Source organism: Pseudorca crassidens, chromosome 14 (assembly GCF_039906515.1).
Source record: "Pseudorca crassidens isolate mPseCra1 chromosome 14, mPseCra1.hap1, whole genome shotgun sequence".
NCBI classification, from domain to species: domain Eukaryota; kingdom Metazoa; phylum Chordata; class Mammalia; order Artiodactyla; family Delphinidae; genus Pseudorca; species Pseudorca crassidens.
This window is the reverse complement of record NC_090309.1, coordinates 72,918,260-72,926,774: the sequence shown is the minus strand read 5'-3', so window position 1 is coordinate 72,926,774 and position 8,515 is coordinate 72,918,260. Positions and strand designations below refer to the sequence as shown.

Below are 8,515 nucleotides of genomic sequence, written 5' to 3'. Positions count from 1 at the left end.
CAGGAGCCAGATCACAGATTTGAGCTGATCCCTGAAGGATTTTAAACAGGGCATGGATGTGTCCAGATTTGCAATTAAGTATGCTGCTTCTGGCAGCAGACGGAGTAGAGCGAGCCAGACTGGAGGCAGGAAAAGTAGTCAGAAGACGGCCGTGGGAGAGCACATGAGACGCAGTGAAGACTTCTGCTTGACAGAGAATGCCAGCTAATAAAAAAGGACAATTAACAAAAGCACCATTTTGCAACCCCAGTTCAGGCAAGGATTCTGATTATCAACAGATGCTAAGATATTCATATGGTCTCAGAGAATCTCTCCACTGATTATTAACTACAAAGAGGAAACTGTACCATTGCAGTAGAAAGACCTGGTGGCCGTCGCCTTAACCTGGAGGTCAAATTTAACACAGTGGGACAATCTGATGGTATGTGCCTTCTGATGTGATGCATTAAGAAACACATAACACCTCCTATATAGTATTCTTTTTAAAGATGTTTAGGGAATTCCCTGGTGGTCCAGTGGTTAGGACTCTGCACTTTCACTGCCGAGGGCCCAGGTTTGATCCCTGGTCGGGGAACTAAGATTTCACAAGCTGCGTGGTGCAGCCAAAAAAAAAAAGATGTTTAACCCGAATCTAATCATAAGGAAACAATCATGCAAATCCAGAATGTGGGAAATTAGCTAAGAAAACCGGCTGGAACTCTTCAAAAATTCAGTGTCATGAAAAACATAAATAAAAATAAAATGTGAGGGGACTGGTCTAAATCAAAAGAGATTAAAGAGACTCAACAGCCTCATGTATATGTAACACTTGATGAGATTAATGACCAAAAATTTGAAACAGCTATAAAAGATATTTGGGGGACAACTGGAGAAATTTGAGTATGAACTAAATATTAGTTTTTGGGTTTTTTTTTGCGGTTCGCGGGCCTCTCACTGTTGTGGCCTCTCCCGTTGCGGAGCACAGGCTCCGGATGCGCAGGCTCAGCGGCCATGGCTCATGGGCCCAGCCACTCTGCGGCATGTGGGATCTTCCCGGATCGGGGCACGAACCCGTGTCCCCTGCATCGGCAGGCGGACTCTCAACCACTGCGCCACCAGGGAAGCCCTAGATATTAGTTTTTTTAGTTGTGATAATGATATCATAGCTATGTCAGAGAATGTCTTATTCTTAAGTGATGCTGGAAAATTGAGGAGTGAAGTGTTTTGCTGTCTTCAACCTACTTTCAAATGGTTCCAGAAAATATGTAATATACATATGTGTACATATATGATATACATGGATGCTTTTACATATATAATATATATATATATGGCATGTATGGAGTGAAAAAATACTGATCAAAATCCAACCCATCACTTGAGGATACGGGGAGGGGGAAGGGTAAGCTGTGACAATGAGGTGGATAGACCTAGAGTCTGTCATACAGAGTGAAGTAAGTCAGAAAGAGAAAGACAAATACCCTATGCTAACACATATATATGGAATCTAAGAAAAAAAATGTCATGAAGAACCTAGGGGTAAGACGGGAATAAAGACACAGACCTACTAGAGAATGGACTTGAGGATATGCGGAGGGGGAAAGGTAAGCTGTGACAAAGTGAGAGAGTGGCATGGACATATATACACTACCAAAGTAAGGTAGATAGCTAGTGGGAAGCAGCCACATAGCACAGGGAGATCAGCTCGGTGCTTTGTGACCCGCTGGAGGGGTGGGATAGGGAGGGTGGGAGGGAGGGAGACGCAGGAGGGAAGAGATATGGGAACATATGTATATGTATAACTGATTCACTTTGTTATAAAGCAGAAACTAACACACCATTGTAAAGCAATTATACTCCAATAAAGATGTAAAAGACAAACAAACAAACAAACAAAAACAGCTTGCTAAGCACACTGATGTTAGATATTACTGGGTACCAAGAGAGTACAGAGGAGGAATACCTAACTCAACCGTAGATTGGTGAATTAGAGAGGACTTCCTGGAGGAGGCAAATGCCAGAGTCATAAGATAAGTAGGAGTAAGCCAGATTGGAGGGTGGGATGGTGGGGAGTGTGATGGAGACAAGCAGCAGCCAGGCGGAGGAGGAGAGGTGCGTTTATAAGAAGTTCATTATTGCTGGAGTGGAAGTGGAAAGCCAGGGACACTGAATGCTGACGCTTGAGAGCAGACGGAGGGCTAAACCAGAGATTCCTAGCTTGGCTGCTCATTGGAATCACCTGGGGACCTTTAACAAGCTATTGATGCCTGAGTCTCGATTTAAATGGCCTGTGGTGGGGCCTGGGTGTGGGGATTTTTAAGAGCTCCTCAGGTGATTCTGATATGAAGCCAAGTGGAGAAAAAGTCATGAAACTGAGTTAAGACTTGTTTCTGAGGGAACCTTGGCAGAAGTTGGGGGTTGATGGGATGCGTGGTCAGGTGGAAGGTCAGTTTGACTTCCAAGTTTGTATCTTGGTGACAGAGCGGAATCATGGTGCCACCAGCTACAGTAAAGAATCGGAGTTGGGGGAAGATGAGTTTAGTTTTGACTGCACAGTACCTGTGGGACATCCAGATAGAATTGTCCAGCAGGTAGTGAGATATAATTAAGATATACAGCATCGGATATACATCAACTGGTGGCATGAATGCCTATTGATATTTTCTGAGCCAGTGAAAGTAAATGAGATGATTCAGGGAGAAAATAAGACCTTTGAGGGTATTTGTTGTGTATAGTGTGTGTGCGTGTTGTGAGAGAGAGAGAAAGGAAAGAGAGGGATGTGCCAAAATGTTACCAATTTTCTGTTTAGGAGAAGGATACATGAGAGTTCTTGCACTATTCTTTCACATTTATTTGGAGACTTAAACACTATGAGAATGAAAAGAAGGAGGAGAAACAGGAAAAGGAGACAAACTAATGAGAGCTTGACCCAAGACCCAAGCAGTAGGTTTGGGGAGGAAGGTTGGAGCCATGAGAATTACAGAAATATTGGGAATCTGTCCCAGTCACCTGGAGCGACGTTAGGGAAGCAGGCCCGTCAGGATTTCCACTCCTGGTCAAAGATTACATGATGTCCTTTCATCATGCGAACAGCGGCAACAATCACAACGACAGCACTTCAACTCACCACCCTGGGAAGCAGAGAGCCATGGAGTGGCTTTGAGGGAATGAGTTTAGCTCTTCTGAGGCTCTTTTCTGACAATGAGGAGATTGGAGCAGATGTCCTCCGAGGTCCTGTTTAACCTTCTCCAAATGCATAGTCACGGTTACGCTTCCTTACTGACGCTCCTCGGAGCCATCTGACCTAAGCATTAAAGGTTTTGTCACATGTGCCATGTCACTCTCTCAGTCCTGATTTATTTCTCCAGCCCTTTCTGGCCATCCTCTTTTGAGAGCCTGTCCCTGACAAGACGCAATCCTCATTGAACTCCGCTCGGTAAGTGGAGCTCTGATAGCTGCCGACCCCTGACCCGGCCACCCCTTGACCTCATGGCAGGGCTTCTTCCCAGACTCTTGGATATTGTTTTCTATTAACAACTCTTCTGACTTTCTCTCTGTGCTAAAGCTAGCACACACTTATGATAGAAAAGTGGAAACTTTGGGAAATTATATAGAAGAAAATTTAAATTACTCACAATTCCACCATTTCCCAGATAGCCACTATTAAAATTTTTTCCGAATGCATGAGTGTGTATGTGTGTTACATAGCTGATCTCTTATCATCTACATAGTTTTGTATTCTGATTTCTTAACTTAATAACATACCTTGAGCACTCTCACGGAGGAGTGGGACAGATCGCCATTCTGTAATTCTTTTGCAGTTTCACAAGCATCAGATGTCATTTAGGAAGCTCATTTTTCATACCTCTCAAAATAATGAAACATTATGTTTTGAGAAATGTAATGTTAAAATTTAATGTTTAAATATATTTCTTTATCATTATATGATAATGATATAATTATCTCCTTATATAATTAAAAGATTCACTGTTTTCATATAAAGTGTTTTCCAAATGATTTGGCAACTCTGCCCATTTCTTCTGGTTCTGATGTAAGCCTGACCTGTTACATCATCACTGGTACTGGGGAAACACCAAGCTAGGGAAAGGACAAGAGAAAGAAATAGATTTAGAATTTCTCAGTTTATGGTACCATATCATTAATGGCAGATCTGAGACAGGCTGGGACCTGGAACCTGGGACCCTTTGCTGCAGTGCTTGCACCTGGACAAACATCTCAAGCAACAGAATACAAAGAAACTATAAGGGACTAAAAATAACTGTGTACATACACACTTGGGGCAAATTATGGATACCAAGATACACAAAGACCAAAAACCCAACTGCCACTTCTGAGGTATCGGGAGCAAAAGCAGGGTACCGCGCAAGATCCCTGCACACAGCACCGCCGAGGGGGTGGGCAGACCACCTAAGCCACTCCTCTGGCCCGACCCATGGATCCGCCCCTGCCCTTAGTCAATTTAAAGGATCAGCTCACCCCCCCCATCCCCCCCATCCCCGCCCAGAGAGCGAGCAAGGGCACCTGTTACTTGTTTTCGTTCCCTCCTGCTGCAGCACAAGTCCCAGTAAAGCCTTGCCTGAATTTCTCATCTGGCCTCTTATCAAATTCTATTGATTAAGGAGTCCAAGAACCCTGGTCGGTAACAGATCCATAGAACCAGTTCTGGGTGGTATTGGTGCAATTTGTAGGGTGTGTGTGTGTGTGTGTGTGTGTGTGTGTGTGTGTGTGTTTGGTGAGTGGGTAGCAGGAGAGAGCCAAGTGGGAGGAGTAAGGCAATGAATTAAATATGATAGGTGTGGAGGCACACACGGTAACTATGGAGATTCCATCTCTTCCTTTCTTACTAATGCCAAATAATAAGGTCTAATTTTAATGTACTGTGTACATGTGTGTATGTGTGTATATGACAGCGGGGGTGGGGGAGACGTGAGGAGGGATGCATTCTAGAATCTTAAAAAAAAAACCAACAGAATGAATCACAAGCATTTCCTAACGTCATAAGTTAATTAAATTAAAACATCCTAACAGTTGACACATGGATATTCTTCAATGTCTCCAAGGAAGTACCCGAACCATTCACCAATTCAAGCATCTAATATTTTCATCCAAGAAGTTCAAACCACTTAATTCATCCTTATGGTCTCCCTGGGAATCAAGGAGAAAAAAGAAATTACTCTCCACCCCCTCTTTTATATACGTCTATATACACTTTCTGTTATGCACTTATCTTTGTAGAAAAGGAAACCCCATAAGCCAAGTACACCTCTCTGAAACCACTTCTAACCCTCATTAGAAGGTGCACATTCACTTGGAATTGTTGCCTACATACTCCTTGTCTTCCTGCATTTTTTCCAAATATACATATGTTGATGACCATCACACTTACTATTTTTAATGACTATATAATATTCCATTTATTGACATGCCATCGTTTATTCAACCATATCTTTATTGTGAGAGATTTAGGAGCTGTTTCTAAATTATTTTGAGCATCATAAGTAATACAGTGAATGCATCACCGTGCAAATATTTTTTCCTTTGGGATTCTTTACTTGAATCTGATGCTGGCTTTTATTATTTCACTTTTGCTATACTATAAACATATAATAGAATCTCTAAGTTGTTTGATTGATATTTACCTAATTTCTATCAATAATTTAGAATTAGATAGTTTAATTTCTATCGATGGTTTCTATCTATTTTCCTGTGTATAACTCTATTCTTATCCTTTCCTACTCTGGTCAATTGCCAGATAGAAGCTAATGATTAGCCATATACATTTTTATTAGATCCAGATTTTTTAGGAATGTAAACTTCTACGAACTATATTTGTCATGAATCATTTTCACATTCCGTGGTCTTCCTTTTTTAAACTTTGTTCAGTTACATTATTTCATATGATGTATTTTTAGATGTTAAGAAGGGATTGTAGAAGAATTTACTCACCGACTCTTTCCCAATGATTTCTATTGCCCTTGGAAACCTCCATATCACCCTGGCAAGTCCTAACAACTGAATCCTCTGATATTAGCAAAAAAGCATTGGGTCAAGGTTGAAGTGGGCCCTGGGACATCCCAGAAACATGGCCTCCTCCATGGGGAACGTGGCTAAGAGCTGGACTGTCAGTCTCCAGTGTTATTGCTACTAGCACTCTGCTTTCCCACTTCTCTCTTTGTTCCAAAATAGTCATCGTGATGTCTCAGAACTAAGTCTCTGGCTGTCCCTTAAACCATGTGGCTAGGGACCAGCACTGGTTATTCCCAGAGCTGCCGGTGGGTCACATGGAGAAAGGAGCAAGGACAGCGTGTTTCCGTGACTCAGGCATGCTTGCTCCTGGCCACAGCGATGACACATTTGTCTCCTTTCCCATATCCTGAGCCTAAACCAGGCGTCATGCATTTCCCTGGCTTCAGCGTAGAGGTGTGAGACAGATCCTGGCTCCAAACAGAAGGTTATCTTTATGGTCATTTGAGTGTGTGTGTGTGTGTGTGTGTGTGTGTGTGTGTGTGTGTTGCCTGTCTCCCTGTATTCTCTGTTGTGTGTTGTGCTTGTGTAGCAGCCCCTTGTACACAGTCCTTGTTGGAATATGGAGTAATGGTGTTTGGAGAAATGCTTTGTCCCAGCAGCAGTGGGGAGGGAGGGTGTTCAAATGCTGAACCTCATTCACAGACCCAGTCATCCTGCTCAGCTCTGCTCAGTATGAACGAAGTAGGTTATCGCTAGTGGAACTGAGCTCTAATTCTGCTGAGGTGTCAATAACACGACCTGGGATGAGAACTCGTTATGATGCTGAAAAGGCTGGGAGGTACAGGTGGGCTCGAGAATGGGAGGGAAGGGGGGAAGAGTATGGGAATTACTGCGTTTCAAAAAAGGGATACTCTAAAGCTTTAAGATAAAAGAATAAGTGTTTTTTAAAAAACTAAAAAGGAAAATGCTGGGCTTCCCTGGTGGCGCAGTGGTTGACAGTCCGCCTGCCAATGCAGGGGACACGGGTTCGTGCCCCGGTCCGGGAAGATCCCACATGCCGCGGAGCGGCTGGGCCCGTGGGCCATGGCCGCTGAGCCTGTGCGTCCAGAGCCTGTGCTCCGCAACGAGAGGCCACAACAGTGAGAGGCCCGCGTACCGCAAAAAAATAAATAAATAAAAAGGAAAATGCTAAGAGCTCTGAAACTCATATTACCAGTCTGAATTAGAGGGGTGCAAAAACCAGTGTTGAGGAGATGGTGAGAGAAAGCTGTTCACACATAAGCAGAGCGAGAAATTTCAAGAACAAGACACAGAAGGACAAGACTTGGGTCAAACACTGTGTAGAGAAAGAGTTCAGGAGGGTGGGTAAAGGGGGCGGGCAGGACATGGCTGTTACTGGCAGGACTGACCCTAGACAAAGAGGTGCACCCAGCCATTCTGCAGCCTAGCTCCCCGCCAAGAGCTCTCTAAATACAGTGCCACCAGTATCATTATCTGTTTAATATTTTAAATTGACTTTCTTTTTAAAACTCAAGCATCTAGTTTCATATTAAACAATCCTGTCTGGGAAATCACAGGTTTGATATGCTAGTTATATATTTTTCTAATACATATTAAAAAAACACACAATTAGTAAAGGGATGTATATATCTGTGAAGCACCTGAAGTAATAAGTATTGATTGATGGTATGCACACCATTCTTTGGAAAATCCATTCTCTATTCACCGCACAGCCCATGACTTAACCATCATCATTTCTTACTGGGATTAAATGAACAGCTCCCCTTTCCTGGTAAACTCTTTCTATCTACATCCCTTTCTCTGGGGAAAGTGTTAACCGACTCTTCAAGTTTCAACGTGGCCTTCACTTCCCGAGGAAATTCACCCCCACCCCCACCTGCTACCCCACTAGACTGGGGAAGATTTCCCTATCATATGATTCCATAGTTCCCCCTCTTCTTTTATTCACCAACTATATTTGCTACTATCACTTATACTGTTATTCAGCCCTTCATTGGAGGTAAATTCTGCCAGGGTAAAGAAACGATAGCCTTTTTCTTTTCTTTTTTTTTCTGGTTTTTTTTTTTTTTTCTTTTTTGCCACACCATGGCTTGCAGGATCTTAGTTCCCTGACCAGGGATTGAACCCAGGCCCCAGCAGTGAAAGCACCAAGTCCTAACCACTGGACCGCCAGGGAATTCCCATGATAGCCTTTTTCATCATTCTGTTATCAGGGCCTACCACATTGTCAAGTACACTGTAGCACTCAATAAATAGTTGAATGAATCAATTCTACTGTATAGCACCTGTGGGCAATTCTCCCTTTTATCAAAATCTTTTCTCAGCTGACTTTCAATTTGTAAAATATTTAGATATTTAGATTTAGATATAAAAGAACTATAAAAGTCAAGTGCATAACTGGTCTGTTTGTACAGGCCAGCTAACCAGTGAGATATTTCTCTGCAGAGGATCTGCTCAGAGTTCCTCAAATCACACATGTATGGTGGAGTCATATGTTTTGCTTTAAAATAGAGAAGCAGTGAGTGGG

At 42.8% G+C, this 8,515-nt stretch overlaps 1 non-coding gene across 1 annotated transcript; it reads left to right on the top strand.

The window, feature by feature from the left end:
• Positions 1 to 501: 501 nt before the first annotated feature.
• TRNAE-UUC (transfer RNA glutamic acid (anticodon UUC)) lies at positions 502 to 574 on the top strand. Its single transcript has one exon. It is a non-coding gene; the product is annotated as a tRNA-Glu (tRNA).
• Positions 575 to 8,515: the final 7,941 nt, after the last annotated feature.